Source organism: Bos taurus, chromosome 11, assembly GCF_002263795.3.
Source record: "Bos taurus isolate L1 Dominette 01449 registration number 42190680 breed Hereford chromosome 11, ARS-UCD2.0, whole genome shotgun sequence".
Lineage (NCBI taxonomy): Eukaryota > Metazoa > Chordata > Mammalia > Artiodactyla > Bovidae > Bos > Bos taurus.
Window position 1 is genome coordinate 9,903,085 of NC_037338.1, and position 27,737 is coordinate 9,930,821.

The window sequence follows — 27,737 nt, forward strand, 5'->3', positions numbered from 1 at the left end:
ACACGGACAGGTATGGGGTAAGCAGGGCTTGGAAAGAGGTGAGATGCACAGAGAAAGTGTAAGGAAGGGTGGGGCCAAGTGAGGAAGTTGAGAAGAGGAGAGCTGGACACACGGTTTTCAGCCCCGGGTGGGGACTAGGTAGAAGGTCTGACCACTGGGGAGAAGGGGGCAGCAATGTGTGGCCCTGGGTTCCAGAGGGTGGCGGAGGGGTGGGTCAGAGGAGTAAGAGGGAAAAGAAAACATCATCTATAGTCTCTTATTTCATGCATACACCCTCCTGGGTGAGCACCTGATGGGTGCTGCACCCAGTCAGCCCTGAGTCACATCTCACCATTCCTCTTGCCAAGGTCAGTCTCCAAAAACTGGTTGCCCAATCACGTGGCCATGAGTCAGGGTCCTGCCAGTCTGAGTAGGATGTGGGTGGGAGGAAGCAAAGAGACTTGCACAACCCCGAAGCACTGAGGTCACTGGAGAAAGCCCGGCTGCGGGAGAAGCCCCAGAGCAGCCCCTTTAAGGCCTTGGAGAGGGGGGCCACTGGGCAGTAGGATTTCTGGCTTCTCTTCTGGGTTGAACCTCTTATGTGCCCTATCACTTCCCAGACCAGAGCATTAACAGGGATAATGTGTCCTGATTCTGTCTGCCCCTGTGGGTAAGGGGAGGGCCTAGAAGGTGTTGGAGCCAGCACCCCTGACATCCCAAGCTTGACTTCCTGTCCCACTGGCTGGCACTGGGCACTCCTTAGTTGGAGACTGAGGTCATTACATCTCAGGGGGGCTTCCGCAAGCCTCTGGCAGAGTGGAATAGGGCACCCTTCTGAATACCACTGCCCTTCAGTTCCTAGGCCAGCTTGGGTCTGAGGCGAGGAAGATGAGGGATGCTGAATCTCTAATCCAATTCAGCTCAATGTTGGGGACTTAAGAACCAGCCCAAGCTTGTGGCAAGTTCAGGGTACAAACACCTCAGTCCTCCAAAACCATCCGCTGACCAAAGGCAAGGAACCAAGCTGATAGACATAAAAGCATATAGTACTAGAGAAAGCAGCAAGTTGGAAACAGAGGAACCTACCCCTTCTTGTATCTAGAGCTTGTCACCTTGGTGCTAAAGTCACCAAAGAAACTAGTGCAGTGATTCCAAGAGGACATGCCTCTAAGGGGACATAGGGGTATTTGTGATTCTCAGTAGGAGGAGGGGAGAATTTCTAAATTCCTCCAAGCACCACCACACCCACCCACAGAAATTCTGAATCATCTTCCGGGTAAGAATGGCTACAGTATCTGCAGCCAAAATGCTTCAGTAACTATTCACTGAGCACCTCCTGTGTGCTGGTGTCCTGTGTGGATCCCTCAGGGCACTGGGAAGACACAGGTAAAGAACTATTGCTCTGCTGGATCATCACTCTGACTTGTCTGAACGTGGTACTTTTTTACTCACAGATCAGTCCTGCAGGGAGGGTCTGAACCAGCACAAGTTCACTGCTGGGGTGGTATGTGTGCTGCGGGAAGTGACCTCTTGGCCCAACCTGACCCCACACACTCAGCCAGGCAGATGAGGTCCAGTGTCACTGTCACGGGTAGTCCCCAGCTCTGGTGGGAGCAGACTGTGAATCATGTAGAAGCAAGCAGGGGGTAGCCTCAAAGGTGTGTGGGGTGCAGGCAATATCAGCGGAGCCACATTTGGAAGTCTGGTCAGACAGGTTGTCCACAGCCAGGAATCTGTGGCTAAGCTTCAGATTTAAGAGAATTCTCCAGTCTTGGAGCTGGGGAACTGGAAGGTATAAGCAGGAGTCCTAGGAGGTTACCCAAAAAGGAACCCAGGAACAGAGGCCAGAGGTGAAGGAAATGGGGTTCCGACCTTGGACCTTGGGAGTTGGCCCTGGATCACCTTGTCTATGATCAGATGGGGGAGGGCAGGAGATTGGGAGCCATGGGAGAATATGCAAGGGATGAGCCTGCCAGGGAGGGGACTCAGGGGCCCAAGGAGGAGAATTGGGAGCTGGAGATACAGGTTGAGCTCCTGGGTTACAAAACCAGGGCCCCTCTAGCCTACATGGTGCCCCCATATGAACTGAAAATGATGTACGTCTAGGAAGACCAATTGGGTTGATGAACCAGAGGGACTCAGACGGCACCCTTGTAGACCTGCTTACTCCTTTGGTCAGCATCTGTGTGCAGTCTACAAACTGCGTGTCTTGAACATGAATGTCTCAGAAACTGCTCAGGGAGAGGGTGACAGACCCTTTGGTTCTCCATGGTACAGAGTAAGCCTGGACCTCCCAACAGGAGCAGAGGCCGTGGGTGGGTTTAACTCCACGATGAGAGGAGGGAGTGTTGAAATAAACTAGTCTGTGCGTTTGAAAACTGGCCCCACACCTCAGTTACCACCCTGCTGTGTTGTCTAAATGATTCTTTGTTCAGATCATATTGGAATGTCAAGAATCAGTGCTAGTGACAACTGCTCCCCATCTAGAGGCCACCAGAGTCATAGCTGGAGAGAGACTGGCAAACTGGTAGCCTCCACCACAGGCTGATGGCTTGACTCCTGACCTGCAGGTTAGAGTAATTATTAGCAACAACTAACATTTATAGAGCATGATGCAATTTACCACACATGATCTCACTTGCTCCCTTCTTGAGGCAACGATGACTGGCAGCCTCTCACAGATGACAAGAGGTGGCTGGGGGCAGGGCGGGGGGTTAGGTGGGAAGATACTCTCTGGAGTAAGACTGCTGATGGCTTCCATCCCAGTCCTGCCATTCCCTGGACACAGAGCAAGTTGCTTCACCTTTCTGTGCCTCAGTTTCTCCATGATGAAAGGGGGCTATTGGTAGCTACCTCATGCAGGTGGTGCTTGTGGCAGTTAAAATACTTAGAACATGGAACAAGCGATCCCAGCATAGAGGGCCTGATTTCATAGTCAATTCTGGGAAATAAGATCCACCGATACGAACAAAATCTCACATCTTGTGGAAGCTCATTTGTGGTACAATTAATATTGAGTCAGATTGCAATCATATTTAGGAATTTTAATTGTCCGTAAGTTTGTTGATCATGACTCAGTTCCTGCAGAGATGGACACGGTGGGCTGAATTCGAGGGTAACATGCCCACAAATGCAAGTGACAGGAAGAGGGAAGCGTGAGGAGCAGACCCTGGGATGGACTGGACAGTGTGACCCCCTAACGGAGGGGCATCTGACAAAAGATGGCCAAGTAGGAATACAGGGATACGCCCCTTCCTAATTTTCAACAGAACCCCAAAGCACTGACGTTTAACGTGGAATATCCTAATTTTCAATTTTAGCAGCAATTTTTAGTTTCTTTAAAACGCTGTATGGTCCCGACCAGACCCACAAGCAGACCAGCTGCTTGCGCTGGCTCTCTGGGCTGTTGGACTGTGACCCCTTGGAGTCCTCAATGCCTGCTCACCACATGCCCCTCTTCAGGCCTGTTCTTGCCTGTCCCCTTGGTGGATACCACCTGCCTGTTTTGCTCCTTGAGGCCCATAGGTGGTAAAATTTTTGCTTTCAAAGTAATAGAGGTTCTGCCACAAGGTGCCAGAAAAACTCATTACTCAGTTACCAGATAATATGAAAAGAAAAATTGTGCTGTGTAAAATAAGCTAAAATGCACTTCCAAATGCAAACAAGCAAAGGAAAGCATAAATGAAGCTCCACACACATGCAAGCTACTGCGTGCTCACAGTAAATTTTTAATAATGCTTGTCTCAAGGGAGAGGTTCAATACCATATGAAAACCTCTCATTAAAGAAGGGAACCTTAAAGTCATCTCTCCCAAAATGGACAAATGGGGAGAAAGCTGCCTAAGATCCCAGAGCTGGCTCGCAGCCTCTCAGCACCAACAAGCCACTCCCCACATGCTCACTAAGCCCACTCTTCCAACTGTAATATGCAATTCCTGCTTTCCAAGGCCTGTGATCCCCCTTCCTCAGGGTGCCTCACATACAGGGCACTCCGGGAATGTTCACTGGGAGCCCACTGCCAGTGCGGGGTAGCCCTGGAGCCATGGGAAGGAAGGTAACGATACAGTAGGGTGTCTCATGTGGTTACCTGAGAACCCTCGTGTGTTCTTCTGCTTTTCTGAAAGGGGTATAAAGCATGCCAGAAACAGCCCGGGCTCAGGGTGAGGCAGATCACTTATGAACATCATTTAAAATTCAAGTGACTCTGGGTAAGGCAGTTGGCCTCCCAAAGCCTCCTATTTCCTCTCTCTGGATATGCATGGATACCAGCTTCCACTTAGTACTGGTTTAATTATTATGAGATTCTTCTAGGGGAACCACAAAGTCCCTGAGTCCAAGGGATAGTTACACACAGAGAGACACAACCAAGCACACACAAGCGTAAGTGTACAGGCACAGCCGTGCCCACAGTCAGAGGGCTGCTGAGGAGGTGGCCCTTGAGAACCCACCCCCAGCAGCCAAGCCAGACATGAGGTCATCCAGGCTTTCTTGGCACCAGGGGCAGCAAATGCCTTGTGTGACTGGGTCTGGTGGCCCCTGTACCTGGCTAACCACTGGCACTGGGATGCCTTCTCCTTGACTTCTGAATCCATTTGACAATTCCAGTGCACCCCGAGACCAGATTATTTTACCAGTGAATTGCAGAGACAATGATCTCAGCAAGACCAAGGCAACTAGATTAGAACTAAATAGCGATCCTACTCACATTTACAGATAAAGTCACACACCCTAATAGTGCTAAACTTGAAGAGTCTGACATTCAGGGTAGGAGAGATTTTCCAGAGAGGAACAGCCAGGTACTGATGAAGAGCAATGTTTGCAAGACTTTGTGGGCAAGAATTGAATAGTCTATGGCCCAGGCAAGAGGAATCAGGGACTTATTCCAAACTCTGTCCTTGGGTCCTAATTAGCTTAAGAAAATAGCCTAGTCTTGTTGGCTATCGTCTTCTCCACTTACAGAAAGGGTAAAATACCTACTTGTGAACATCTAGTAAAGGCATACGATATGCCAGGATGTGTGTTAAGCACTTTTCGTGTGTGTCTCATTTAATCCTTACAATGAAGTAGGTTCCATTATCATTCCCATTGTCCAGATGCAGAAACTGAAGCTTGTGGAAGTTTATTTGCTACCAAAAAAGAGTAATAAGTTATCACAGGAGTTGCTGGGGGAAGCTTCACAGAAGAGGTGATGTTGGAACTGTCTTTAAACCTGAGTTGATGTTCATTGAGTGGGCAACATGAGGGAGAGGGAGAGAGCCCAGTATATTCTTTTTTATGGAATAAAATCTTTTCAGAGATTTATTAGTTTGTTAAGACATGTTTTCCAAAGTCTTTTGTTTTGCAGTATATGATTAAGAAAATATTAACTCTCTTTTAAAATAATTCACCACTTGAAGTAAATGGAAACAAAGCAGAGAGTTGAAATTTACTTCACAATGTAGCTTCCAGAAAGTTTTTTTGTCAAGTTTCATTCCACCATGTTGTATCAATATTTGTTTTGTGATTTTTAAACAGCAGATGGTCCAGGGAGAATCTGAGCCCTGGTAAGGAAAGACACGCACATATTCTACATGATGGTCCGTACATAGAAATGCTTATCCTCAGAAACAATTTTAGTTTTTGTATGCATATGTTCAGGTTTACTAAACACTGACAAACAATTTACCAAAATAATTGTACCAATTTACACTTCTATCAGCAGTTCAGGAGAATTCATTTTGCTCTGAATTCTCACTAGGCTTGATTTGGAACTTTCCATTGTCTTTTTAAGCCATTTTAGTGGGTGTGCAGTGGTACATTGTGGCTGTAATTTATATTTCCTTGATGGTTGATGAAGTTTAGTATCTTTTCGTATAGTTGGTTTAGGGTTGCTCTTTTTCTGTTTGTTGAGCACAGTATATTCTAAGCAGAGGAATCAGCTGTACCAAGGTCTAAGAGTAGTAAATGAGCTGGAAAAGCAAGCTAGGATCCAAGTATGAAAGGCTATGGGGACTTCCCTGGTGGTCCAGTGGTTAAGAATCTGTCTAACAATGCAAGGGATGCAGGAGGTTCAATCCCTGATCAGGGAACTAAGATCCCACATGCTGTGGAGCAAATAAGCCTGTATGCCACAACCACCGAAGCCCACACCCTCTGGAGCCCTCACACCACCACTAGAGAGCTTGTGGGCCACAACAAAAGATCCTGCGTGGCACAGCGAAGATCCTGTGTGTCGTAACTAAGACCCAAGGCAACCAAATAAATAAACAAATAAAAGGCTAAGCTAAGGAGTTAGGCAATAATGGGTACTCAAGGACTTTTTAATGGGCAAGTCACACAATCAGATTTGTTGGGTAGACTAAGGCTGTTATAGTACCTTTTGGATAAAGTTTTGCATTCCTCATTTATTATGGCTACAATTTACTCTTCCCCACCACTTCCATTTCATTCCCTTTATTGCTATTCTAATGAAGTGTATATGTCTGTAGTCTGTTTAAATTATTTTCAGGAGAAGACAGGGGCTCAGTACTTCCCTGCTTACAAATGAGGAGATCTGAGTTCAATCCCTGGGTCAGGAAGATCCCCTGGGGAAGGGAATGGTATTCTTGCCTGGACAAGAATACCATGGACAGAGGAGCCTGGTGGGCTACAGTCCATAGGGTCGCAAAGAGTCGGACACAACTGAGCAACGAACACACATGTGTAGGTACACATATATGTTGTGTCCATGCCAGGGAAGAAAAAATGGCAAGAGAGACTGAGAAAGAGGTGATTATTTCTCAGGGGTAGGTGAAGCAGTAAAAAGATTGGTCACAGAAGCCAAGAGGAAAGAAAGCGCAGCTGTCGGTATGTCACATGTTGTCAAAAGGTTAAATTGGATGAGGACTAAAAAAAGGTCTTGGGATTGAGTGATGAGAAGGTCACGGGGGACCATGAGGACAGTTCACTGCCCTGTAGAGTCAGATACAAACAGGGGATGATGAAGTGAAGAGAGCAAGGCCGGACTCATGCATTCAAGAAATTTGCAAAAGGAGAGGCAAAGAAAGTGACGGTTAAGGGGGGAGGAGACTCATATTTGCTTTTCATTTGTTTGTTTTCTTGTAGTTTGTAGGGAGTGGATGAGGAAGATGAGCTTCAGATAGGTGAAGAGACACAAAGAGAAATAAATCCAGAGGTAAGATGAATCTTTGACCTTCCCCCCAAAAAAGACGTCAGACCATGGAGATGGGGAGAAAGCTAAAATCTAAGCTACAGCGTTCACTTGGAACGACAGCTGAGGTTGAAGTGCAATCTGATCGGAGGGACCAAAGAAGACATATTGTTGCAGTCATCGCCCCATCAGCACCGTTCCAGCTCCTGTTCCTTCCCGTCCACACACGTACTCACTCACTTCTTGTCCCCAGGGATGGTCACTTCTTGGGGCAGGGGCGGGGTCTCATTTTCCTGAGGCTCCTGGGGGAGTGGGGGTACCTCGCAGGGGTCAACAAGGGAGGGTAGACCACACGAGTGAGAGGGAGGGAAGAAGACAGGGAGGCAAGGAGACCAGTAAGCCAGGGCGAAACAACACGGGCTCAAGGCCCAGGGATTCCATATTCTAGTTGTAGGTCAATTGATGGGCAATTCCTGTTCTGCCTGTTCCACAGTAATGCTTTCATTTCCATTCCAAAGATGAGCTCAAAGAAGCTTGTGTCCAAACAAAGGATTAAAAAAAAAATTAGTAGTGAATCCCATGTGAGAAGTCTGGGGCTGCCTGTTCACGGGTGTTTACTTAATCACAGTGAGTCACAATTGCCAGCCAGCAAAGCTGAAACCAGAGTCGGTCCTTAGAACCCCTCAGCCTGAAGCAGAGCAGGGAGTATTACTTAACCTTTCTGTTTCCATGGCCTAGCACAGGAGAGGCCTGCCCTTGGGTAGACAGAAACTTAAGATGCTCAAATACAGGGCATTAGGAAGGGACCACTGACCTAAAAATACCTCCCTGAGACATCAGGAAAAGGCCTTTAATTCCACATCACAAATACCCCCGGGGAAGTAATACATGGAATCCCAGCATTTTAAAGTTGAGAAAAACTCGGCCTGTCTAGTCAAATCTTCCCCCTCAGTGTGCAGTAAGAAATTAGCCACCACTCAAAGCCACACAGGGAAATTGTAGCAGACCAGGAACTTGAACCTGGGTCGCCTGATGGCAAGCCCATGATGCGACAGACACACCAATCCAGGGAGACTCCTGCCTGAGTGCTTCCTGGGCAGGGAGCCAGGTGCTTCCGGCCCCACTGTTGCCTCTGCAGGCCTGCTTTCCTCATACAGCCCTAGCCAGGATGACCTCCAGAGAGGTTTCCCTTAATGCCCAATTCTACTTAAAATTCTCACAGTTTTTAAGGGCATAGTATTTGAATTCAGGTGGAATCCCCAGCTTTGGAGCCTGTCTGTCAGGATATGGTTCTTTCTCAGTGACTTTGGGCACATTCAGTTCAGTTCAGTCACTCAGCCATGTCTGACTCTTTGCAACCCCATGAAACGCAGCACGCCAGGCCTCCCTGTCTATCACCAACTCCCGGAGTTTACCCAAACTCATGTCCATTGAGTCAGTGATGTCATCCAACCATCTCATCCTCTGTTGTCCCCTTCTCCTGCCCTCAATCTTTCCCAGCATCAGGGTCTTTTCAAATGTCTCAGCTCTTCGCATCAGGTGGCCAAAGTATTGGAGTTTCAACATGAGTCCTTCCAATGAACACCCAGGACTGATCTCCTTTGGGATGGACTGGTTGGATCTCCTTGCAGTCCAAGGGACTCTCAAGAGTCTTCTCCAACACCACAGTTCAAAAGCATCAATTCTTCTGCACTCAGCTTTCTTTATAGTCCAACTCTCACATTCAGAGATGACTACTGGAAAAACCATAGCCTTGACTAGATGGACCTTTGTTGGCAAAGTAACGTCTCTGCTTTTTAATATGCTGTCTAGGTTGGTCATAACTTTCCTTCCAAGGAGTAAGCGTCTTTTAATTTCATGGCTGCAGTCACCATCTGCAGTGATTTTGGAGCCCCCCCCAAAAAAAGTCAGCCACTGTTTCCACTGTTTTCCCAACTATTCGCCATGCAGTGATGGGACCGGATGCCATGATCTTCGTTTTCTGAATGTTGAGCTTTAAGCCAACTTTTTCATTCTCCTCTTTCACTTTCATCAAGAGGCTCTTTAGTTCTTCGCTTTCTGCCATAAGGGTGGTGTCATCTGCACATCTTTGAGTCTCAGTAGCCTCATCTGTGAAGTGAAATGAAGTGAAAGTCATGTCCAACTCTTTGCGACCCCATAGACTATACAGTCCATGGAATTCTCCAGGCCAGAATATTGGAGTGGGTAGCCTTTCCCTTCTCCAGGGGATCTTCCCAAACCAGGGATCAAACCCAGGTCTCCAGCATTGCAGGTGGATTCATTGCAGGCACAAGGGAAGCCTAGCCACAAATCCAGGGAGATACTGGAGGACAGAGGAGACTGATATGCTATAGTCCTTGGGATCAAAAAGAGCTGGACTCAACTTAGCAACTGAACAATGTCAACAACCATTTGCTAAGCAATTATTCTGTGCCCTGGCTTGCTGCAATTCATGGGGTCGCAAAGCGTCGGACAAGACTGAGCGACTGAACTGAACTGAACTGAACTGAACTGAGGCACCTTGCTAAGCACTTTTCATAAATTGTTTCAGTTACTTCACATGAATCCTACTGAACAATAGGAGTGCTCAGCACCCCATGGACAATAGCATATCAGGCTCCTCTGTCCTCCACTATCTCCCTAAGTTTGCTCAAATTCGTATCCACTGAATCAGCGATGCTATCTAAACATCTCATCCTCTGCTGCTCTCTTATCCTTTTGCCTTCAATCTTTCCCAGAATCAGGGTCTTTATTCTAGTGAGTTCGCGCTTCACATCAGGTGGCCAAAGTATTGGAGTTTTGGCTTCAGCATCAGTCCTTCCAGTGAATATTCAAGATTGATTTCTTTTAGGTTTGACTGACTTGATCTCCTTACAGTCCAAGGGACTCTCAGTGAGAGCCTTCTCCAGCACTGCAATTTGCAACCATCAATTCTTTGGCACTCAGCCTTCTTTATGGTACAGCTCTTACATCCGTACATAGCTACTGGAAAAATCATAGCTTTGACTAAACAGACCTTTGTCAGCAAACTGAGGTCTCTGCTTTTTAATGCATTGTCTAGGTTTGTCATAGCTTTCCTTCCAAAGAGCAAACATAGTTTAATTTTATGGCTATAGTCACTGTCTGCAGTGATTTGGGAAAGAAAAATCTGCAACTGCTTCCACTTTTTCCACATCTCTTTGCCATGAAGTGATGGGACCAGATGACATGATCTTAGTTTTTGAATGTTGAGTTTTAAGCCAACTTTTTCACTGTCCTCTTTCACTTTCATCAAGAGGCTTTTTAGTTCCTCTTCACTCTCTCCTGTTAGAGTGGTATCAGCTGCATATCTGAGGTTGTTGATATTTCTCCCGACAGTCTTGATTCCAGCTTGTGATTGATCCAGCCCAGCATTTCACGTGATGTACACTGCATAGAAGTTAAATAAGCAGGGTGACAATACACAGCCTTGTTTACTCCTCTCCCAGTTTGACCAGACAGTTGTTCCATGGTCCAGTTGCCACTGTTGCTTCTTGACCCACATACAGGTTTCTCAGGAGACAGGTGAGGTGGTCTGTTACTTCCATCTCTTGAAGAATTTTCTACAGTTTGTTGTGATCCATGCAACCAAAGGCTTTAGCATAGTCAATGATGCAGAAGTAGATGTTTTTCTGGAACTCCCTTGCTTTCTCCATGATCCAACAAATGTTGGCAATTTGATCTCTGATTCCTCTGCCTCTTTGAAACCCAGCTTGTACATCTGGAAGTTCTTGGTTCGTGTACTACTAAAGCCTAGCTTGAAGGATTTTGGGCATAACCAGAATGTGAAATAAGTGCAATTGTACAATAGTTTGTACATTCTTTGGTATTGCCCTTCTTTGGGATTGGAGTGAAAACTGACCTTTTCCAGTCCTGTGACAACTGCTGAGTGTTCCCAATTTGCTGACATATTGAGTGCAGCACTTTAAGAGCATGATCTTTTAGGACTTTAAGCAGCTCAGCTGGAAGTACATCACCTTCACTAGCCTTCTTCAGAGTAACGCTTCCTAAGGCCCACTTGACTTCACACTCCAGAATGTCCAGCTCTAGGTGAGTGACCACACCATCATGGTTATCCTGGTCATTAACAGCTTTTTTTGTATAGTTCTTTTGTGTATTCTTGCCACCTCTTCTTAATCTCTCCTGCTTCTGTTGGGCCCTAAGCTAATCTTTTTTGTCCTTTATGGTACCCAAATTTGCATGAAATGGTCCCTTGATATCTCCAGTTTTCTTGAAGAGATCTCTAGTATTTCCCATTCTATTGTTTTCTTCTATTTCTTTGCATTGTTCATTTAAGGCCTTATCTCTTCTTGCAATTCTCTGGAAGTCTGCATTCAGTTGGATATATCTTTCCCTTTCTCCCTTGCCTTTCACATTTCTTTCCTCAGCTATTTGTAAAAGCTCCTCAGACAACCACTTTGCCTTCTTGCATTTCTTCTTCTTTGGGATGGTTTTGGTCACTGCCTCCTGTACAAGGTTATGAACCTCTGTCCATAGTTCTTCAGGCACTCTGTCTACCAGATCTAATCCCTTGAATCTATTCATCACCTCCACTGTATAATCATAAGGACTTTGATTTAGTTCATACTTGAATGGCCTAGTGATTTTCCCTACTTTCTTCAATTTAAGTCTGAATTTTGCAATCAGGAGCTCATAATCTGAGCCACAGTCAGCTCCAGGTCTTGTTTGTACTAACTGTATAGAGCTTCACCATATTTGGATGCAAAGAACATGTGCTGACCTGTGCTTAGTCGCTCAGTCGTATCTGACTCTGCAACTGCATGGGCTGTAACCCGCCAGGCTCCTCTGTCCATGGGGATTCTCTTAGAGTGGACAACTTCCAACCCAGTCTATTCATTACTTTCTAGCTAAACAGAGTCCACTGAAAACTCCTCGGTACTGTTTTTGGTATTTCTTCACCTCCTGAAAATCTTTGGCCAGGCTTACCATGTCAATTCCTAACTCATGGTCACTCAACTTTCTCTGCTGCTTCTCCTTTGTTGTAGAGGATTCTTATAAGAGGTTGCAGACTCAAGTTGGCCCTTGTTGATGGGCCTCTCACTTCTTAATGATTTCTTCCTTTCATACTTCCCAGAGCATTTATTTCAGATCTACTCTTCTCTCCTCATGTTCTCATTCCCAAATCATTTCTCCAATCAGTGGCTTACCTATCTCCGGCTATGTGGAGAAGCATGGGCTGCACATACACTTCTCACTTCACTTCTCTTATCTCAGGGGAAGGCAGTTCTCTCCTCTATTTCTAAGTTCAATTTATTTAACCTAAAATACAAACAGTTTGCTCATTTCTCCCGCTCCCCAATCCCCACCTCTGGCAACCACCAATTTGTTCTCTATGAATGTGTTTGGGTTGGTGGGGGTGGGTTCTTTTCTTTTTTAGATTTCACATATAAGAGAGAAAAAAACTTGCTCTTTCTGACTTATTTCACTTAACATAATGCCCACAAGGTCAATCTATGTTGTCACGAATAGCAAGATTTCATTCATTTTTTATGGCTGAATGATATTCCATTGCATTTATATACCACAATTTACTTATCTATTCCTCTATCGGTGGACACTTAGGTTGTTTCTGTATCTTTGTTATTGGAAACAATGTTTCAGTGAGCATGGAGGTGCCTACATCCTTTTGAGTTAATGTTTTCATCTTCTTCAGATTAATATCCATAACTGTAATTGCTGGACAATATGGTAGCTGTATTTTTAATTTTTTGAAGAACTTTCACCGTGGCTGTATCAATTTATATTCCCAAAAGCACAAAAGGAATCATTTTTATCCACATCCTCAGTGAAACTTGTTATCTCTGTTTTTTTCTGGTAATATCTATTCTGACAAGTATAAGGTGACATGGGTAGGCAGTTTTGATTGGCATCTTCCTGATGATTAATGATGTAGAGTATCTTCTTATCATGTACATGGTGATCATCAGTATGTCTTTGGAAAATATGTCTATTCAGATCTTCTGCTCATTTTTTAATTGGATTGTTTGTGGGGAGTTTTATATTGAGTTTTATAAGGTCTTTATACACTCTGGATATTAGTCCCTTATCAGATACATGATTTGCAAATATTTTTTCCTGTTCAGTAGGTTTACTTTAATTTGTTGATGATTTCTTCTACTGTGCAGAAGCTTTTTAACTTGATGTTACCTCACTTGTTTATTTTTGCTTTCATTTTTTTTGTTGTTGGTAGTGTCAGATTCAAAAATCATCATCAAGACCAATGTCAAGGAGTTTACCACTTATGTTTTCTTTTGGGAGTTTTATGGTTTCAGGTCTTATATTTAAGTCTTTAATCTATTTTGAATTAATTTTGTATGTGGTGTAAGACTGGTCCATTTTCATTCTTTTCCATGTGACTGTCCAATTTTTCAATTGTGTATTCTTGGCTCCTTTGTCATAAATTAATATATGGTTTATTTCTGGATTCCCTATTCTGATAAGATCAGGTCCATTCAAGGTGGTATGGCTATAAACCGGGCTCCTATTCTGATCCTTTATCAGAATTCTGATCCATGGATCTGTGTGTCAGTTTTTACGCCAATACCATACTACTTTGATTACTATTGCTTTGGAGAAGGAAATGGCACCCCACTCCAGTGTTCTTGCCTGGAGAATCCCAGGGACGGGGGAGCCTGGTGGGCTGCCGTCTATGGGGTCACACAGAGTCAGACACGACTGAAGTGACTTAGCAGCGGCAGCTTGTAATATAATTTGAAATCAGGAAGCATGATGCTTCCAGCTTTGTTCTTCTTTCTCAAGGTTACTTTGGCTATTTAGAGGATTTCATAGTTCCATACGAATTTTAGGATTGTTTGTTCAGTTCTATGGAAAATGTCATTGGAATTTTGATAAGCATTGCACTGAATGTGCTTGATTGCTAGATTGTGCCAGATTGCTTTGAGTATTAGGGACATTTTAACATTATTAATTATTTCTGTCCATGAGCATGAAATATCTTTCCATTTATTTGAACCTTCTTTAATTTCTTTCATTAATGTCTTGTGCTTTTCCATACACAGGTCTTCTACCTCCTTAGCTAAATTTACTCCTAGATATTTTATTCTTTTGGTGCAATTGCAAATGGAATTATTTTATTAATTTCCCTTTCCAATTGCTCATTATTACTGTTTTAGAAATGCAACATATTTTTGTGTACTGATTTTGTATCCTACAAATTTCACGAATTTGTTCATTAGATAACTAATTTTTTGTTCATTAGATAACAATTTTTTGATGGAGTCTTTAGAGTTTTCTACATATAATATCATGTCGACTAGTAATGGTTTTACTTCTTCCTTTCCAATTTGGACAACTTTTATTTCTTATTCTTGCCTAATTGCTCTGACTAAGACTTTCAGTACTATGTCAAATAAAAGTGATGAGGGTAAATTCTTGTCTTGTTCCTGATCTTAGATGAAAAGTTTTCAGCTTTCACCATTAAGTATGATGCTAGTTATGGACTTGTCCTATACGGCCTTTTCATGTTAAGGCATGTTTCCTCTATACCGACTTTGTTGAGAGTTTTTAATCATAAGTTGAATTTTGTTAAATGCTTTTCCTGCATCTATCGAGATGATCATACAATGTTTACCCTGCATTTTGTCAATGTAGTATATCACACTGACTGATTTGTGGATGATGAGGCCATCTTTGCATTCCTGGGATAAACCCCACTTAATAATGGTGAATGATCATTTTAATGTTTTGTTGAATTTGATTTGCTAATATTTTGTTGAGGATTTTGCCTCTATGTACATCGGGGATATTGGCATGTAATTCTCTTTTCTTGTGGAATCCTTGTCTTATTTTGACATCAGGGTAATGCTGGCCTCATAAAATGAGATTGTAAGAGTCCTTCCTCTTCTATTTTGTGACAAGTTTGAGAAAGATTGGTGCTAATTCTTCTTTGAATATTTGGTTGCATTTACCAGTGAAGACATCTGGCCCTGGACTTTCTTTTGTTGAGAGATTTGCTTTTTTTTAATCTACATTTTTATTCACTTTTCAATAAATTTAAATCTTTGAAGGAAAAAGCATCACATGAATTCTGTGTTTAATGGCCTTAGCACAAAAGTTGCTTCCGAATTTGGCATGAACTCTGCCACTGTTCCTGAGTGTGAGTTGTCTTTTCCCAGATAACTCTGGTTTTGTTGGATTTTCTGCCAGGAGTTACTGTGTTGTTCTTTGCTTTGTACACATAAGCACATCTCCTGCCCAGATGGAATTCAATTTCATCTTGGACATACACACCTTCAGTTTTCAGGAGAGCTGTGTGCTCCCTCTGGTTCCATAGACCCTGATTAAAACCAGCAAAAATAGCCTTGGACCACAGCCTTCCAGACACATTTATTGTTTTAGAAGTCTTGTTCCCAGCAGGCTGAAGGTCAGGGGACCAGCACCATCAGTCCCATATCCCCTCAATCCTGTCCTCTCTGTTGCTGGAATCCATAGAAATCATGAGCTGGTAGAGCCTTGGAGCCACACCAAAGTCTCAGCAGGAGCAAATAGTTGAGCCTCAAGAGGTTTTTTTATTAATCACTCAATCTCCTTACTAGTAATTACCCTGTTCATATTTTCTATTGCATCATGGTTCAGTCCTGACAGATTGTTGTTTTTAGGGATTTATTCATTTCTTCTAGGTTGTTCAATTTGTTGGAGTGTAACTGTTACTCGTAGTCTCTTATGATTCTTTGTATTTCGTATATTTGAATCCCCATGAGTAAGACAACTACAACTGCAAACTAATATCAGCGTATTTGATCACAAGTAGGGCTATGTCCATGATATGTCTCTCTAAATGGTGAACAACAACCTCTGATCAAGTTCAAAACAAGACAAAGTCCAGTCACCCTGGTTTTATATGGTAGCTATATTCTTAGAAATGAAAAAAAAGAAGAAATTAAAATCTATGGAAATCTCAAGGTACAGCAAATCTATGCAAAAAAAAAATTTGGTGTGTTTATATTAAATAGTGTCGATATCCTGAATCAAATAACTAAAAATGACTTCATAACTGTCCAGGAGGACATTAAGAGTGCACAGGGGAAGTTGCCAGATAAAAAGGCAATATTTGAGACATACTGATACAAAAAATATATTTGTTGCTTATCTGACATTTGAAATTCAATGGAGTGACCTTATTTTATCTGGCAACCCTAGACCTATGGCAGTCTTTGTTTTATGGGACTGTTTGGCAAGTCAGCTAGCATTTTGTCCCCCATATACTATGTACTAGCAGGCCGCTTCATTTCTCTACATTCATAACACTGTCACAAATGTGTGAGGTTCCTCCTCACACCTACTAATTTCTCCAACACCAATTAGTCATACTACAATTCAGCTTTGACACTAAGTACTCAGAATTAGCGCAGGCCCCCAGGTTAATATCTCAGTCTTACCAGACTGCCCCCGTTTGACACTAAGTACTCAGAATTAGCGCAGGCCCCGAAGGTTAATATCTCAGTCTCACCAGACTGCCCCTGTTTGACACTAAGTACTCAGAATTAGCGCAGGCCCCACAGGTTAATATCTCAGTGTCACCAGACTGCCCCCGTTTCAACACCGATCACAAGTCCTAGGTTGTCACCTGTACTTCTGATCAAATCGGGATTCCCACAAGCCCCTCGTCAGGTTTGATAATTTTCTGTAGTGACTCACAAAACTCAGAGAAACATTAGCTGACATTTAAAAGTTTATTTTTTAGAGGATGATAAGGGATACAGACAAACAGCAAGATGAAGAAGTGCATAAGATGAATTCTGGAAGGGTCCTGAACGCTGGAGCTTCTGTCCCCAAGGAATTTGGGATGCGTCACCCTCCCAACCCTTGGAGAAGGGAATGGCTACCCACTCCAGTATTCTTGCCTGGAGAATTCCAAGAACAGAGGAGCCGGGAGGGTTACATCCATAAGCTACAGTCCATGGGGTAGGACACAACTGAGCAACTAACACACACGCACAGCTTCCCAACACCTAAGTGTTGTTTGCCAACCCAGAAACATTCTGAACACTATAGTTTAGGAATTTTTATAGCAACTTCAGCATGTAGACATGATTGATTATTAATTCAATATCTAACCCCTCTTCTCTCCCCAGAGGATAGGAGGTGAGGAAATTTCCAAGCCTCTAATCATGACTTGGACCTTCTGGTGACCATCCTGCATCGTGAGTAAGACACTCCTAGCATGCTTATTACTCAGGAAATTGGAAAGGTTTTTGGAGCTTTGTGTCAGGAACCAGGAGCAAAGACCAAATATGTATATCTCTTTTTATGTCACAGAACCCCAATAACTCTTTTAAAAATTCTCACAACTTCCAAAATGCCTTTTATGGGATCTGTCCCTATTGAGAACCACAGTCCTACAGTGAAGATCACCAGAAGAATCCTACGTATGCACACAGAGCCCTGATTAACTTTTTAGTGATCGAATCAAACCTTAACAAACAGCTAAAGATTCACAGACATTCGAAAAAGATCCTCAAGGTGAAAAACAATGATGAGAACAGGTGGAATTCTAGAAACAGAAAACAGGTAATTGAGAAAGGAAGATATTCATCAAGCAAATCATTTACGAACAATTCTTTGTACCAAAAGACTTGAGTTTCAAGATTAAAAGACCTCATTGAGTGCCAGTACAAAGAATACAGGTCCACATCATGCTAACATTTCAGAACACCAGGGATGAATAGAGGTTTCTAAAGTGAAAGAAAAAGTTATATCAAAATAACTATGAATAAGAAGGGCCACTCCTCCACTGTAATATAAGGAACTAGAAAATATGGAAGAATGTGTTCAAAATTCTAAGGGAAAAAAAAAACATTTTCAGTCCATTCTATACTCAGTTGAATTATCTATCAGCTATGAAGATAAAGGAAAATTCAGGCTTGAAAAGTATCAAAAGACTTTTCTCCCATGTATTTTTTTCTCAAGAAGCTATTTGAAAATGTGGTACATGAAAAATGAGGTAGTTAATACACCCCAAAAGAGAAAGTCATGTCATCTAGGTATCAGACTCAGGCACAGGCAATTTCCAGGTTTATGAAGGGAAGTTCCAGAGCTGTAGCTACATAACTGGCCCAGAGAGTAAGACATTTGCTTGGATCTAGATAATGGAGGCAGAAAAGTTGTCTGAAAGTTATCTGAGAAGTTATCTGATACATTTAACTATGTGAACAACTGTGTTAAGAATCCGACCATTAGAAATAAGACATTTAAGCAAAAGAGGGCAGAGGGGTGGAGGAGCAATTATTAACCCTAATAATATCAAAATGTTTACAGGAAAGGAGGAATGGTTTTTGGCTTTGCAATGAACAGTATTTATATAATCATAATAATTACAATACTGGAAATGGATTTAACCAAGAATTTGAGTACTGGAAAAAAGAAGGAAGTAGCAAGAAAGCAATATCCATTTAACTAGTGAGAAAGCCCATAGTTAAGTCATCCAACCAATTACATATATGCATATCCATAGAAAAATAGAGATAAATACTAAAGAAAAGAAAGAACTAAAAAATAAAGTTAACTGGACAAGGGTAGCTGTTTTTCCTTATGAGACTTTTGGAATAATTTAATATTTAAAGCTATATGTTTCTATACAAAAGTAAAAGTTAATTTCAAGAAATTAATATGGCTGTGGTAGAAGTAGTCTGGAGGACTTCCCTGGTGGTCCGGTGGTTAAGAATCCCCCTGTCAATGCAGGGAACATGGGTTCCTTCCCTAGCGTGGGGAGGACTTCCCACATGCCATGGGACAGCTGAGCCTGTGCATCACAACTACAGAGCACAAGCTCTGGGGACCACAAGCCACAACCACTCAACCTGCTCGCCGCAGCTAGAGAAAGCCTGTGCAGCAGCCAGAATAAAATTAAACGGATAATTAAAAAATAATAATAATCTGGAAACGTTTTTGTTTCGTTCTGTGTGGGTTTTTGGGTTTTGTTTCTTTTTTCTGTGCTGGTTTTGGGTGCTGCCCAGGCTTTCGGAGGGGATTGGGCAGGGGGGCAGCTACTTTTCCTTGTGATGTGCAGGCTTCTATTTGCAATGGCTTCTCCTGTTCAGGAACACAGGCTCCAGACTCAGGGGCTCAGTAGTTGCAGTACACAGGCTTAGTTGCTCCTCAGCGTGTGAAATTTTCTCAGACCAGGGACTGAACCAGTGTCCCCTGCATTGGCAGGTGGATTGTTAACCACTGGACCACCAGAGAAGTCCTGGAAACTTTTGAAAGTAGAATCTGCTGCATTCGGACACTAAGTTTATTCCTTAAGCTACTCTCTGTCTCATGACGGGGCAAAATAGATCAGCCTCTTTGAATAGGGAAATCAATGACTCCTGTTTAGAAAAGGACCACAGGGAAGGAGTTTGGGAAGAACCCTGCTGTACGCACCTGCTATGACCATAATCCTGCTCTCTTATTCAGAGTTTTGCCAAGTCGCCAGGAGCAGAAAAATGCTTTCTTTACCACATAGAGCAAAGAAACGAGTGGTTTGATAACAAAGACTGATAAATGTCTCACTCAGAGGAAGCCTGGGCCTCCCAAAAGTTATAAATTACAACTTTGGTGACACTTATCAGGGTTCCGGAAGTTGCAACTGGGACATGGAGAAACCACAAAAGACTAGTGTTTTCTTCAAACACAGAGAAAGACCTGGAGTCAGTTTAAACAAAGATTCCCATCTATTGAAGCAGATTGGTAAGAAAAAAGTCTAAGAGATGTGTCTACCTCTTTAAATCTTGCTCTAAATTGCAGGTTGCCTTTCATGCATAAGATTAGAGATTTAAGATTAGAAATTGTCCAATCGCTGTTCAGTTTTAATGGAGAGTTTTATTTTGGTAGGAAAAAAAGACACACAAATGGACTGAGTGGGGTGCTATAGTTTGTAACTCAGTTAGCCATACTTAGGAAAAACCTGTCTGCCATGATTCAAATGGGTGGCAGCTCTACCTGGACTACAGAACTGGTGTGTGAAAAGAGACAGCATCTTATGGTCTCACCATCCTGTTTCTGGGACTTCATGAGAAATGGTACTTTCCTTTTGGGGCCTATAGCCCACTTCAAGGCAGATCTGAAGATTTGTACATGTTGGTTCATCACAAATTCTGATTGAGGCATTGACATTGATTTGGTTCCGAGATAAGAATGGACTATATCCCAGTGTACTTTAATAAGTATTCCATTAAGAAACTTTGAATTTTTAGTAAGAGAAGTTGAAAAACCTATGAATTAGAGATTTTAGTCAATCATTTCTGAAAATGTTTTTACAAAGTTCTGGTTGATTTATTAAGTAGACCCTAAAGACAAAACGGAGAAGGCAATGACACCCCACTCCAGTACTCTTGCCTGGAAAATCCCATGGATGGAGGACCCTGGTAGGCTGCAGTCCATGGGGTCACTAAGAGTCGGACACGACTGAGCGATTTCACTTTAACTTTTCACTTTCGTGCATTGGAGAAGGAAATGGCAACCCACTCCAGTGTTCTTGCCTGGAGAATCCCAGGGACGGGGGAGCCTGGTGGGCTGCCATCTATGGGGTTGCACAGAGTCGGACACGACTGAAGCGACTTAGCAGCAGTAGCAGCAGCAGACAAAAAGATAGACATAGGACATAATCAGCAAGTGTGAGTGTGCTGTTGGGGCCCAGGGCAGGCCACCCTAAAACATGTCTCAATGGCATATTATTTTTGAATTAAAGTTACTTAAGAAATGGTTTACGCAAGAGGGACACTTTGACCTTCCTTTCTGTCTCCCTGAAAGTAGGAAATAAATCTCCCATATGAAAAGTGCCCTCCCTATACTAAGAGGTAGAAAGTGAAAGTGAAGTCGCTCAGTCATGTCTGACTCTTTGTGGCCCCATGGACTGCAGCCTACCAGACTCCTCCATCCATGGAATCCTCCAGGCAAGAGTACTGGAGTGGGTTGTCATTTCCTTCTCCAAAAGGTAGGACATCCTTATGACCAGAGACAGGGAATTCAAAGCCAAGAAGCCTATGTAGACAAAATTTATTATTTATTTACTAATCTTCCACCCAAACCCAAACTTTGCTTAAATTCCTAACTAATTAAGCACCCAAACTTAAGTTTCTTCTTCCTGCCAATTCCTCTCAAAATTATTGTTTCTTTTCTAAAAAGTATAAAAGCTGTCTTCTTTGGCTACTTCTTAGGTCCCATTTCAATGAGACCTCCATGAACATGAATTAAACTCATCTTTTCTTCTTCTGTTAATCTCTCTTGTGTCAATTTTATTGTTCGTTCAGCCACAAGAACTCAAGAGGGATAGAGGGGGAAACTTATTTCTTCCTGATGGTACCCTGGGTAGAAGGAGCAGCTTTAAGCTGTCAGAGGTGTCTGACACAGGTTTCGGCATCCTTTTGAGATGTAGAAATCACCATCTCAAACTGCAGAATTCTCAGCTCTCCAGATAAGCTCTGGCAAAGTCTCCCTTCACGATTGATGAAATATGGAGTTTTCCTGGACTCTGGCTACAGAAGTCTGCCTGTTAATCAGGAAATAGTCACTCAGGGCATTGTGGATAAGATAGGATGTCAGCGTACGGCTGTCCACACCAGCAATCTTTGCATAGTCGTGGTGGACTTCATGAGGATAAGAACACATGAGAAGGAAAGCTCTGCCTCATTCCCCGTTTCCTGCCTTTCAACTTCCTCTAGTAGTAAAATGCTAGCCACACAACTTTCCCCACTCTTCAAGAAACCAAATACTATTTAATTACTGCAGACACTAGCTACCATTCATGGAGTGGTTACTATGTGCCAGGCACATGCCTCATTTCCCTGTAACAATCTCACAAGAAGAGATGTGCCATTTTCCAGATGAGGAAGCAGAGGCTTTAAGAGGTAGTAACATGCTAAAGATCATGTAGTGCTGGCATTCAGATTTATACAGTTTGAGCAGATATCCTATTTCTATTTATTTTTGTATAAATAAACCTGAGTTGGGTTTTTTTGTCACTTACAACCAAAGAGTGTTATCCAGTGGGGATGGTTAATGTGACACTGTACATCAGCCATGGCAAAACATGAAACCACCAAGCCCCAAGAAAGACAGGCATTGAGTCTCAGAATCTTCTGGAACTGGAGTTTCACATGCTTCAGTGCTTCATTCCTTATTTCTATTCTTGGTTTCTTCCATTGACTGGTTGATGGTAAGTTAGAGTAAGGGGATTATTTCTGAGATTTCAAGTAATTTTTAATTTAGTCTAATATTTGTCTTTTTATTTTTCTACACTGAATATGTGTTTCTTACATAGGTTTTTAAAAGTATGAGGAAAACAAAATCAAAAGGAGCTTCTGAATGCTGATTACTCATCACCACTTAATTGCTCATGATCCCAGAAATGTATATATATATATATATATATATATATATATATATAATATATATACAGACTCCTACATGCCAGAAAAGTGGATTTAAATGTGGCTGGATAAAATGTTGAAATGTCCATTATTTTTCTCTCTCTCATTTTCTCTTCCCCTTTTTCTTTCACCCCAACTTAAGGGGTAGCCTGCTCTACTTCAAGGGAGGTATGTGGTAGGAAGGACAGAAAATAAAAATAGTATGCAAAATACTTTCCTTTCTGGCTTTTATTTCCAAAAAGGTAAGGGCCAGAAAGAGAAGAGGAATTGTGGGTAGAAGCAGAATATGTGGAAGAACCATGAACAGAAAATGATCTCCTCAATACTAAGAAAAGACTCACCAGGGAGAAGAGTAGCAAGTTGATAGTCTCAGAGTAATGACACCAAAGAGTAAGCTTTTCTTTCTAACACCAAATAATTATCTAAAAATTTTAAAACAACTTTTTAATAATTCATACACCAATGAATATAAAAGTAGAGGTGGAAAGTACTAACATAAGACAATATTTAACATCAACAAGACTCACCTAAACAGGCACCTCCACCAAAAGCTTTTAGAAAGTCTGAAGTTAGGGAAAAGTCATTGAATCAAGGATCTGGAGTTTTCCTACTTTTAAGCCACTCCTTTAATTTTAAAGCTCTCTAGAGACAGAGATGAAACAAGGAGTAAAGTTCTGTGAAGATATTTTTAGTACTCTGCTTTCTTAAAAGCTTAAGGGAATTGGCACGTTCATATTTTTTATGTGTAAAAGGTCTGTCCTGGTTTCTTCTTTTCAGCTTCTGGATGTCATTCACCAAGGATCAGTGAGCTGGATGTTCCATAGGTGTGATCCAAAATTCTTCCCTACCAGCCTTTTCCCTTCCATCTGGGGATTAGCCCAGGCCATGAGTAAATCATATCTTTCTGCCAGGTAAATAACTCACTGCTCAAACCCAGAAAAGGCTGCAGGGCTGGGAGTTGGGGGTAAAGAAAGGGCAAGATCTTACCACCTGATTCAGTTTTCTGGTTGTTTCAAATTTTTCTTACATAAACTTTTTATCCTGGAATAATTTTAGATGTACCAAAAAGTTGCAAACATAATACAGAGAATTAATATATACCTTTCATCCAGTTTTACCTAATGTTAACATTTTATAGTACATGATATATTTGTCAAAGCTAAGAAAATAGTATTAGCACATTTTGGTTGAATAGACTTTATTCCGATTTTACCAGCTTTTCCTCTAATGTCATTTTTCTATTCCAGGATCCAATTCAGGATGCTGCTGCTGCTAAGTCGCTTCAGTCGTGTCCGACTCTGTGCAACCCCATAGACAGCAGCCCACCAGGCTTCCCCGTCCCTGGGATTCTCCAGGCAAGAACACTGGAGTGGGTTGCCATTTCCTTCTCTAGTGCATGAAAGTGAAAAGTGAAAGTGAAGTCGCTCAGTGGTATCCGACTCTTAGCGACCCCATGGACTGCAGCCTACCAGGCTCCTCTGTCCATGGGATTTTCCATATCGCAATTTGTGATTCATTGTTTTAAATTTTAATTGTATAAAATTGACACTTATTCATGGTTTAAAAAGTCAAAAGATTGTATACCACTTAAAACAAAGAAAAGCAATCTGCCCAAACCTTCCTCACCTCAAGTTCCTTTCTCCCAAAGGTAAACAATTTTATCTTTCTCTCTCTTTCATCCTCCCTTCCTTCAATCCGTTCTCACTGACCCCTGGACTGTTCCTTGAACATGCCAAGCCTACTTTCATTTTAAGGCCAAGTCTTTACTCAAATATCTTCTTCCCAAAGAATTCTATCATGACTGCCCTATTTAAAATTGTAACACTCATGCACTCCCAATCACTCTTACTTTGCTTTGTTCTTTCTTTTTTCCTAAAACACTGTTGTTTATTACGCACATTGTTTATTATCTCTCTCTCTACTAGAAGATAAGCTCTGTCTCTACTAGAAGGCAGAAATATTGTCACTGATGAATTTTACACACCTTAGAACAGTGCCTGCAGTAGTCACTCAAATCTTCGTTCAATAATTGAATGAATAAATGAGTATTGAGAGAAAAGGAAGCAAGTGGGGGAGATATAAGCTTGTTTCTCCTCCAGTTCTGCAATATTCTTCTTGTTTCCCATTTGACAGAGACTAACAGGGAGCCAGCTGGCAAGGGAAAATTGTGGTGTGCAGGGTTCTAGTCCCAGCATTACAGAGCAAAGTGCAGAAGGGTGGGTTCGAAGCTAAGACACAATCATGTAATAACTGGCATGTACACACACACACACACACACACACACACACTTATCTTGCCCTAATGATTACAATATAGCATACATTTCTATTTTTGGTTAAATCAATGTTTATCAATTATGTTATGGTTGGTATGTACTATTGTTTACAGCTGAGTCATGTTCTGAACATGATAACATTTCCTTTCTTACATGACTTTCTCTTTTTCTTGAATTTAATAATTGTCTTATCTTTCTGTGTTCTCAATTTTATCCCCAAAATTCTTTCATAGAACTATATAAAACTCTTCTCAAAACAAACACATCAAGAGTCTATGAGCCCAGTTCTTTTCTTGACCACATCCTTCTTGTCCTCCTACTTTATATTTTCATCTATTTGTTTCTTTATTTCTATGGTTAAGTCTTCCCATATTCCATAAGAGCCTGTGTGTGTGTGTGTGTGTGAGAGAGAGAGAGAGAGAGAGGCTTTTAATACAATAGTCCACAAAATCAAATGTATCAGATGATCCATTAGTTCTTTAAATTTCTTTCCTCCCAGAGCTCTATAGCCTGCTCCAGGTTGGCTGTTTCTTCTTGAGGCCTGTTGCTTGGTTGTTGTGCTGGAACTTTCCTTTTCTATCATCCTGAATGTCTTCTCACTTATGTTGAATCCTCTATATTTTAAATTCTAGGCTTCTTCTTCTTGGTTTAATTGTTTTTTGAGACTCACATCTTGCAGTATCTTCCTGAGAAAGTATGGCATGGGAGATAAGTGTTTGTCTGAATTGGCCTAGTCTCGGTCTTTATAGATAGTTTGGGTAAGAAAATTTAAGTTGAAAACTATTTTCCCCAGAATAAAGAAGGTAATGCTCCATTATCTTCTATTTTCCAAGTTGCAGTTGAAACGTCCTATGTCATTCCATCTCCCAGTCCTTTATATGTAACCTATTTTTCCTTCTTGTACTCCTCTCTGGAAAAGCTTTGGTTGGTTGGTTTTTGTGTCTCTGATGATCATGACTATTTACTCACATGTGAAAATAAGAAACCAAAGGCTGATCAGTGTGTATGGATAGAGCATGTTGAAAACTATCCAATTTTTTTTAAATAAATCCATTCTGCCAGTACTTATTTTTGGACTGGTCAGTTTCTCCAGATAGAAATAATTTAGTTTTTTTTTTTTTTTCCTCGCGCTCGGCGCCTGAGCCTCGCCGGGAGCGCGGGAGCCACCGAGCCCCGGGGAGGAGGGAGGAGCGAGCGCGGCGCCGGGCGACGCCGGGCTGCGCGCAAGCGCAGAAATAATTTAGTTTTTTATTTTAGGTATTTCTGATGATTGGAGAGCCTGCTAAGTATATGGATTCTCACTTAATGGCACTCTTCTCAATATGGCACTCTGCTCTGCCCTCTGTTGCACCTGAGTTCTCAACTCCAGAGCTTCTTTGCCACAGTCTCTGCAGAAAATATATTTGCCCCATTTCCTTGTCAGTCAATAACTGCTTGGTTGTGTGTAGTAGGGAAAAGGATATGAAGCCTAAGGATTTTACTCAGTCATTTTGTTTGAAGTCATACCCTGAACCATTTCTTGTTTTATACTACTGTGTGTCCCTGAGCATATCATGTTGAGGCCTCCATTTTTTCCTCTGAACTCTGAGGACCTTTGAGACACATGTATTCTCTAAGGTCTTCTCAGCCCTGGCCTTCTCAGCCCTAGCCTATGAACCTTCACAAGGTAGAGCTCTCTGCCTAGCAAGTAGCACAGATAAGAATATATAGGAGGTCAAGAAAGGGGTGGTAACAGTAAGACAGAGTTGTAGGAAGACGTCAAAGAAAAGATGGGACTTGAGAAGGACTAGAGACAGTTGGAGAAGTAGGTCAGGAGAGAGAACCTCCTCAGGTGGTCTAACATGAAGATATATTGGGGCAGAATTGTCAGCAATTTTAGAGCCTGGTAAATTATAGAGGATTGTGAAATTGGAGAGTAAATTTTGATCAGATTGTGATGGATTTGATTCTCTTCTCTAAATCAGTTGTTCTGATGATTAAAATTATCTGGAGATCTTTGAAAAAAATGCTCAGTTCAGTTCAGTCGCTCAGTCGTGTCTGACTCTTTGTGACCCCATGAATCACAGCATGCCAGGCCTCCCTGTCCATCACCAACTGCTGGAGTCTACCCAAACCCATGTCCATTAAGTCGGTGATGCCATCCAACCATCTCATCCTCTGTTGTCCCCTTCTCCTCCTGCCTTCAATCTTTCCCAGCATTAGGGTCTTTTCAAATGAGTCAGCTCTTCACATCAGGTGGCCAAAGTATTGGAGTTTCAGCTTCAACATGAGTCCTTCCAATGAACACCCAGGACTGATCTCCTTTGGGATGGACTGGTTGGATCTCCTTGCAGTCCAAGGGACTCTCAAGAGTCTTCTCCAACACCACAGTTCAAAAGCATCATTCTTTGACTCTCAGCTTTCTTTATAAGCCAACTCTCACATCCATACATGACCACTGGAAAAACCATAGCCTTGACTAGACGGACCTTTGTTAACAAAGTAATGTCTCTGCTTTGTAATATGCTGTCTAGGATAGCCATAACTTTCCTTCAAAGGAGTAATTTCATGCTGCAGTCTCCATCTGCAGTGATTTTGGAGCCCAGAAAAATAAAATCAGCCACTGTTTCCCCATCTATTTGCCATGAAGTGATGGAACTGGATGCCATGATCTTAATTTTCTGAATGTTGAGCTTTAAGCCAACTTTTTCACTCTCCTCTTTCACTTTCATCAAGAGGCTCTTTAGTTCCTCTTCACTTTCTGCCATAAGGGTGGTGTCATCTGCATACCTGAGGTCATTGATAATTCTCCCAGCAATCTTGATTCCAGCTTGTGCTTCCTCCAGCCCAGTGTTTCTCATGATGTACTCTGCATATAAGTTAAATAAGCAGGGTGACAATATACAGTCTAGACCTTATAAATCAAAATGTTAAGGGAGTCGAGCCCAAGAACTTGTATTTCTAT

The 27,737-nt window shown here is 42.2% G+C and overlaps 1 long non-coding RNA gene and 1 pseudogene across 1 annotated transcript; one reads left to right on the forward strand and one right to left on the reverse strand.

Moving 5' to 3' along the window:
* Positions 1–15,005: 15,005 nt before the first annotated feature.
* Positions 15,006–15,541, reverse strand: LOC100297235 (large ribosomal subunit protein eL33-like; annotated as a pseudogene).
* Positions 15,542–20,930: 5,389 nt separating this feature from the next.
* LOC112448867 (uncharacterized) lies at positions 20,931–25,847 on the forward strand. The gene is made up of 3 exons (XR_003037334.2): positions 20,931–21,082; positions 23,295–23,428; positions 23,765–25,847. It is a non-coding gene; the product is annotated as an uncharacterized lncRNA (long non-coding RNA).
* The last annotated feature ends 1,890 nt before the right edge of the window (positions 25,848–27,737 follow it).